This window comes from Haemaphysalis longicornis, unplaced genomic scaffold (assembly GCF_048455015.1).
Source record: "Haemaphysalis longicornis isolate Haplotype H1 unplaced genomic scaffold, Haemaphysalis longicornis Haplotype H1 scaffold_3, whole genome shotgun sequence".
In the NCBI taxonomy this organism is placed as follows: Eukaryota; Metazoa; Arthropoda; class Arachnida; order Ixodida; family Ixodidae; genus Haemaphysalis; species Haemaphysalis longicornis.
Genome location: NW_027526335.1, coordinates 172516851 through 172525479, shown reverse-complemented (window position 1 = coordinate 172525479; position 8629 = coordinate 172516851). Strand labels below are relative to the sequence as shown.

General features: G+C 43.9%; 1 long non-coding RNA gene across 1 annotated transcript; it reads left to right on the top strand.

Annotated features, from left to right (window-relative positions):
* Positions 1-232: 232 nt before the first annotated feature.
* LOC144173547 (uncharacterized) lies at positions 233-4108 on the top strand. Its single transcript, XR_013323312.1, has 2 exons — positions 233-364; positions 3724-4108. It is a non-coding gene; the product is annotated as an uncharacterized LOC144173547 (long non-coding RNA).
* The last annotated feature ends 4521 nt before the right edge of the window (positions 4109-8629 follow it).

Here is an 8629-nt window from a genome sequence, read left to right as displayed (position 1 = left end):
CCTTCGTTTTCCCTCCGCGTCGTCTATTTGGTGAGGGATGTTTTACGAAACCAGCCAGAGTGTAACCCCTGTAGTTTCTTCCGATTTCTTCTCATGGGCGGTTCCTGTGCGGATTCTGCGGCACCGGTGACCTGAACAGTTTGCGCTATACAAGCGGTACACAACAAAATTGTGGGCCTCCACTCCCGGCGCAGTAGGAAGCTTCTGCATACCCCGCGTGACCTTGTGAAAGACGCTGATCACTTGAAGAAACGCATAAGGATGTTTCTTGTTCGTCCGCAACGATGCGCTATATAAACTCGCAGCCGCCAGCCATGGAGCACAAACAACCCTCTTGGAACCCAAAGTGTACCCCAAAGGAAACGTGAGTTGCAACGCCGGATCGTAAATGATGCTAGAGATGAGAGAATCCTGATAATTTTCGCATCACCGTAATTAAGTCAAACAATACCCGTTTTTGTGTATGCGGTTCGCTATTACATTATTTTTTCCTGGAAAAAACGTGTGAAGTGGTTTTAAAATAGCGCTTTCTTCGCTCGCAATTTCATCTCAGGATCCTTAATGACGACCAAGGAGGAATGTCAGATATTCAAGCCTTCTTTCTATTCATTTGCTTGCCTTTTCACCCCTTCAGGCATTTTTTGTTCGCTGCATCAGCTGAGGCTAATAAGTGTTACATGTAGCAAACATTTCTGGAGTTTAGCGTACGGGAATAAAGCAAGCTGAAAAACGAAAGCATACTGCTGTGTGAATTTTACAAGAATATAGTTAATATTATCTAAAAAAGTTAACCCTGCCCCAAAAAGTTACTACTATCCCAACATACCGTACTGCTACGTAATCCTCTTCACAGTTTATGTGTGCGCGTATCGAGATATGTAGGCCAGGAGGGCAGGGGACCTGAAAATAGTTAGTTTGAAGGTTGTTGCTGTCTTTTCCTCTGAACTTCCACAAGGCGGTCTAAATCATTATTCCGAAGTGCATCAGCCGTGCTAACATCAACTACTTGATTTCAAACTCACGGGGGAAAATTTAGTGCGTACCTTAATCTTTGGCCTAAAACACACACGACCATATGCGTCAATCACCGCAGGAAATTCGAACTCAACGTGCCTCATAGCTGACACAGAAAGCATTCTTCGTTCCTGCCAGAAACTTATTAGTATAAATGTTTCGCCTGCCTTTAATTTGCAGGTTATTAGTAGCAGGCACGTAGCCGTCACGTAATAACCGTTACAAGTACAAAGCAGCAACACGTGGACATTTCAAAATACCGGCTAATAATTGTGCTTTGTATAATAACTTATTAATTTCACACTTGAACAGCCTATGAACTCCTGGCGCGTAGTATCCGAAAAAAAAGTTGTATGTAGATAACGGTTACCGATCTTTTGTACTTCTCTGCGGCGTATCGATCAAATAACTACAAATTTCGGGGCCCTTCACTGGTGTTTTCGTCCCTACAAAACACCCCCGAAATATTTTGCTTTGACCATGTGCGCAGCCCAATTTAAAGATTTTGTGTTTTTCTTCCTATTTGAGCTTGACAGGTAAACATGCTTCCTTGCACCACAAATTCAAACTGCGAGATGAACTCCCTTTCGAAATGCGCGCAACTCCAAGCAGTAACTGGAAACATAGCTCTACTGAGCGTCATTTGCGAGCATAATGAACAATTGTGCATAGCGAAACCCACGCTATACTTTTCTTATTCCTGAGCTTTAAACATTCGTCAACTGCAAAAGAGCGTGCCAGGGGGTGTCTTTTAATATTCCATCGAATTCTGGTGAGTTCCGAGCAATATATCAAGAAATTGTTTCGAAGCTGAGCACTCTGGATCTAGCCGCCATCTAGCTGCCATTATCTTTTTACCGCTGTTTATAGAGTGTAATTTTAGTATGTTCAGGACAGCTTTCGTATATATTATCCCGGCAAAAAGCCACGAAATTTATTATGAACGTGGTGAATACCGTAAACGCGTGCAGTGTACCACTGCGGTTTAGTGACAAGAGCATAAAAAGGTTAGTTAAAAGTAGCAGGTTGACAGCATTTAAAATATTCTCCAGTGCTTGTATATAGCAAAGAAACAGTTGCCGTTAAAGATGATCATCAATACAACATATAACACCCACGTGGCCAAAATACTGCCTCGGCGGAGCGACTCGCATGCGTGTTTTTAAGCTGAACAGGGATCCTATAAGTTGAGTTTTAAACAAATTAAAAAAAAGGTGGTGAATGCCAACTCTTTTTCTCGTGCAGAACCTCTGACACGAAGCGTTCGTTTTGCGTGCTCGGTGGCCGCCGATGTAATTCACTTCACCAATTACTGAAGTAGCTTAGCGAGATCGCTACTGCAGCTCATTGTTTAAAATTCCATTTTGTTGCTCTGAGGACCAAGAACGGCTTAGGTAAATTAAGCCATTCAGACGCAAATAATAAAAGCGGAATTAAAAGTTTTACTTTCTAGCGTGGTTTTGGAAACAACGACGTAATAGCTTTCAAGCTAGAAAAAATTACGAAAAATACGGTTTCCGTTGTATCTACACAAGGTTGCAAGGTTCACGTGAGCTCACGTGATCGAATTCCGTATAGTTTATTGCTCAAAGCACGCCTGAACGCCAAGCTATATGCTTCAAGGTGTCATCAGCGGTTGGAAAATGGCATTTTTTTTTCACGATGGCCTGAAGGCAGCAGACATGCCGGGCGTTTATGGCTACGCCGCAATTTTGGCTCGTAAAGTGTCAAATGAACAAATAACGAGTAATTTTAACTCTACTACTTCAACGCTAATTTCTGAGTAGTCGCAGTCACGTGTCTAGACGCGTTCAAACTTTTCATGGGATCTTAGCTGACCAATATGGCTAATAAAGCCACCTATCTTGCTGTATTCCTGGGCTCTTCATGAAGACGCGAAAACAATCATCCTGCTGACGACAGGGGAAACACCAGCGGCGTAACAACGAGAAGAATTTCGAAAGAAAGTTTGTGAACGTTTTCTAGGCCGTCGGATAAAAAGAGACCAGCTGTTGATATTCAACGTAAAAGCAGGGCATTCCAGGAGTCAATCACTAGAGTGGGGTCACTTTTTATATCGTAACAAAACACCGAAGAAGCGTATAAACCGTGCGAAACCGAGATTTTAACTGTGGTTGAAGTTGCAGTAAACAATGGGCCCGCTCATACAATTTTTAGGTAAAGTAAACGCCCACAGGACATTTTTTAATAGGAAACTGAAGAAGTATAAATGAGCTAGTTATAACGTAATTTTGGTGTTTCTATCGGCTTGGGTGTTCTTGCTCTGTTGCACGCATACCATTGCATTACATTACAAAGCTGAACAAGCGGGAATAGGGGAATATATTAAACAACTCTCCTTTAAAACATAGTTTCACTACCACTTTTCATGACGTTGACATGCACTCCATCTCAAACTATTTCGAATAAGTTCTTGATTTCTTGCGTATTGAGGGCCAAGTCCTCTGTGAAAGATAGATGTTGCCTTTCTTGTCGATAAAGCCCCAGTTGATGTCTAGCGCTCGTCCCGTGTAACTGAACCTTCCTTTGTCCCCATTTTGTCGCGCCTTTTACCATGTTGAAGAACTCTAACTGCCTGGAGCTCACGTGATTGACGAAGTATATCGTTTCTAATATGAGATGTCTCTGTGACGAGTGTCCAGCCAGTTGTTTTTCGCAACCTAATATTCTTTTTTTCCCCTCACGCAGGTGAATATAAAGCCATGATATCCGTCAGCGCCAAGAACATGCTTGTAGCCCTCGCGGTTCTCGCCGCCTTGTGCAACCTGACAGCGGCTCAGTATGGCGGCAGCTATGGGGGCATGTACGGTGGTGGGGGCATGTACGGTGGTGGCAGTTACGGCGGAAGTTACGGCGGATCCAGCGGATACGGCGGCTACGACCAAGGAGGTGAATACGGAGGAAGTAAAGAATACGGAATGCAGTATGGTGGCAGCCAAGGATATGGTGGCGGAGGAGGGTCTTACAGATAAACCGAACTGTGTAGAACGAGAACGGACGGAGAAAAACATTGACTGCAATGGACCAGCAAGAGTCGACGCTCGCTTTGTGAAATAAATTTTGTTTCTATCGAGATGAGTTTCAGGACTTCTTCACCGTTGACACACTAGTGTTAGAATGTAGTGACTACTTAATCCGAAAGCGGACGGTCCCAAGGACATGACTGCTGGACATAAGAATGACTCTCAGTTTTAAAGCACTACGTAGCGAAACAAAAGCTTCATCAGTGATGACGACGCAAATATACACTTTCTGAGATTGCATATGAAACAGTGTTGGGTTCCCATGTCGGTTTTAAAACAGGGCATCTTTTATGCCAAATATATGTACACTGAAAATCTAGAGTGATAACGCCATCCAGTTTTGAATCTTACCACTTCGTGTCATGCCTAGCATCGGGCAATAAGACCATTCGTTGGAACATAGAAACGATATTGCAGAGCGGTAATACTGACTAGATGAGAAGAAAGAACGTGATGGGTATGACTCACTACATAAAGAGGACAATAACGAAGTTTATATGTTCGGGATTCTGGCACGGCTTTAGCGTCAAGCCATCGCGTTGAAATTGTTTACAAATAACCTGCACATGGGGCATGGAAATTAATTATGACAAAACAGTATTCGCAAGGATAGCAAACAAAACCAAAAACACCCTCTCCTTCAATTACGGGCGCGATGAAAAGGATTTAAAACACGTAACTTACTTCAAGTATCTGGAGGTCACCATTTCTGAAGACTTACATTGGAAAGCAAATATAAACAAAATATGTTCTACTGCTGAACACAAATTGAGGTTCTTTAGAAGGAACCTCAAACTTGCAACCACGGAAGCTAAATTGAGACTGTCTACACAACCACTATCCATCCACTATTGGAATACACCTTCATTGTATGGGACCCTTCGAAGAAATACCAAATCGAAAAAATTGAAAATATTCAAGGGAGGGCCGCGAGGTTCATTCTATCCAGCTTCAGGTCATCGCATTCGGTTACGGCCTTGCTGAATAAAATAAACCTGTCACCTCTCGCAACGCGGCGCGAAGTAGTGAGAATAAAGGTTCTGTCTTAACAGCCTGTAACTACTCTAACTTTAACAGACAGCAATATTTAAAATCTCGAAGGTCTCGTGGACTTACAAGCAGTCACCCAAACAAATTACGCCTCTATTGACTCGTTTAATATTGTTAAACATTTCTTCTTTTTCAATACGATTGAAGACTTGGACAATTTTCCGCCAAAAATTACTAAATCAGACCGCTAAGAACACTTTGAGAAATCATTGTAAGAGTAAATTGAAGCTGACAGTGCTGTCTCTTCTTAATTTGACCCTATAGTTCAGTCCGCGCCTAGACCCAAGCTATGTCTCATAATTAGTTTGGCTGAATTCGCTTGTGAAAGATTTGCCTAATATTTTTGTGCCCCTGCGTTTTGTGCGCTTGCATTTTGTACCTGTGCACAATATGGCCGTGTACTATACCTGTGCATGCTATACCACATACACTCACATTGGTCTCAGTGTCTCAGGCGACAGTTACTGCCTCTACGTTCTCTGTTGTTCCACCCTGTACTGGCCCCTGGGCTAACAGTATGAATAAATAGGTAAATAAACGAAACATCCCTTTTGAAAAAAAAAAAAGCATTCAATACTATTGCTAAACCTATTACACGTCACGGTGGCTCATTCTGTTGAACTGCTCTTTGTTTTCAGCTTCGGCTATGCGGCTGGGAGCACATTTATTGTAATCACTTTCGAAAGCTCAATTTTGTTCCCAACAGCTTCTCTCAAGTCAGGTGTTTATATTACGGGTGCCATGGCCCAGTATTCAAGTTCTTTCGAAAGTGAGCGCAGGTTAGGTGGAGTCCCCGTTCAAGGATGATATTTTATTGAAGAAGGCCAAGACGAATACTACAAAAATTGCATGTTTTTTATGATCGTGCCGCACGCGTTAAAAAATTTCTGGTGGTTACAATTAAACAGAAGCCATTTTTGCATTCAATGCAATGCACACCTAGCCAACGTGCGATATTCTATACTGCAAAACTACTATTTGAATTTGTTTTGCTCGGTACAGTAACAGCTCTGGCATATCCGTTCGGAAATCGGCACTATTGTGCGATTATAGAGAACCGCACAAGGATTTCAACCTGCAGTGGTGTGGGATAATAGTCCCTCTGTGTTGGGCCAGAACGTGACCGCAATCAAACCGTGTCAACAGGGTGTGTTATTGTGTACGCGAACGCACTATTCCGGTGGATCAGGTAATTACAATCACAGTTATAAATACTACAACGGCATTGAAAAATTGCCGGGGTATCTTCTTGCTTCACTGCAAATGTCTTCGAAAGACGATAGTCTTCTACCGTTTGTGCCACCTAGCTGCTTCTTCACTCTCCGCTCCCTTATCTCATTCTCTACCTCTCCACACTAACGCCTTTCGCATTGACGGATTGTGCAATGCAAATAAATTTTTCGGCCTTCGAACTGCTCGCGAGCCATTTTTGGGGGATAGCAGACATCTATTTCTTTTGCTCCTTGCTTTGCCCGGACCCGCACGAGCCGGGGCTGGGATTTTCGTGATTGCTTATAAAGGCGATAGTCTTTCTTGCGCTACTTCGAAGCAATAGTTTTGCTCTGTCGGTCTGTCCGTGTGTCTGTCGGCCCCTCGATTCAGCGGCCCGGCCAAAAGCTAAAAGATTTCTTGAACGGGACGTTTATATGGGCAAAAATTTTTTAACTAAGCCAACTGGAGGCGACGTTCGTACTTATCTGAAGGCGACGTTCGTATTTGAGCACAAAATAACATTAAGCATGTTTGAGGCAAAACATCAATACGTAAGTCGTACATGCAGTGTTTTTTTGCTACAATATATGGGTCTTTAATTTTCTTTATAACAAATAAGATGTGGCTTCAAAGAAATGCTTTGATCCAAAAATACAAAACACGTTCACGCGCGACACCAGCGGTGACTTTCTAAGAAACCCAGAAGTAACTAAAGGTTCCAGTAGTTGGCACACGAGCAGTGGAACGCGCTAAAATTGAATTGACTTGAGCAAACCTCAACCGTGCCTATTGTGGGAGAGGATAGACGTGAGGTAAAGAGCTTGAGAGGTTTACGGGAGCGAGCAAAGAGGTACTTACGAGGCAGCGGCGGCCCACAACTCTTGTCTTTCAACGACATTTGCTGCAAATTAAGCAGATTCAGGCCATTTTTAAATAATAAAACCCAACACATCTTGCCGAGCTATCTCAGTTTCAATTCATTACAATAATCGTTTAATTTAGGTTATATTCAGGGCAAAAATGGCCTAAATACAGAATCCAACTCGGAACCACATTCATTTTTCTGTACGTTTATATTTATGTGTATCCGTTTAAAACCATGGCGGCAGAAATAAGGTGGGTTAAGGTAATGAGGGAGGGATACCGGTGTTTCTTCTTCTTTGAGGTGGAATGGTGTCGAGGCCGGCTCTGCGAAGAAACGTCCGGGTTCTCCCTCTTCCTTAAAGTACATAAGAAACGTCTGCCAGAGGCTTCAGAAGGGCCAAAGCGTGATGCCTGATCGATCCACTCTTGGAAGGTTTAAGGTCGATGCCCGCCGAGGGACTTAAGTGCTCTTACCGGGAGCGTTGTAAAAGAAGGGCAGCTCCACAGGACATGCTCGGTAGCGCCTCTTGCAGGGCATTATTTGCACTAGGAGGGGGAGCGGGAGGGAGGCAGGCTAATGAGGTGCAACCATGTGGTGAAAGAAGTTGACCAGTTTGGGTTCGACGAAGAAGTACCGCCTCAAGGCTCAGGTGTGTTCTGGCCGCGCGGACGACAATACAGCTTCAAAGGGTTAGGCAAGTGCCTAAAAAGGCTGCGGCGTTATCTTTGAGCGCGATGCCATGCCTCGGCCCTATTCATAGGAGGCCATGGCGGATGTGACACGTCGGCAGGGTCCCAAGAAATAGAAACGACAGCGCATCCAGGCAAAGGTGCGGAGAGAGCTGCAGCCCGCGCTGCCTGGTGTGCCTTTTGGTAGCGAAAGCTCCACTACGCTACCTCGGACAGTCTTCGCGGGGTGACCAGCTTTGACCTTAAGAGTTGGAGGTCAAACCGCACCCCATTCCGCAAGCACACGGCACAAAGCAGTGCTCTGATGGCGGGAAGAGATAGGTGGCTGGGTAGAGATAGGCTTATTCTTGGATGAAACCACCGGGAACTTAAACGAAGACAAAGGAAGTGGAACAAAAGGACAGCCGCTGGTCTAAAAACTATAAAGTTCAATATCGAGATGGTTGAAGATAGCCACGTAACACAAAGCAATAAAAAAATCGCTGCGCATTAGCAAAACAAGTTTACAGAAGCAATGGTGATAAGGCAACTAGATACACACCGGCTACAGTCAAGGCCCACCCAGATATGCAATCTCTTTGGAATGAAGGCACACGCTTGCTTGGCTGACACAATTGTCTTCTCCTTCTGCTATGCGGAACAGTTATAGAATTTCACGGTGCGCTGGTTCACCGAGCCTAAAGAAAATGTCAGTGCCAGGAAAATTAGGTTTACATCGGCTGCACTTATTACAATGTAAACAAAGATAGGATGAT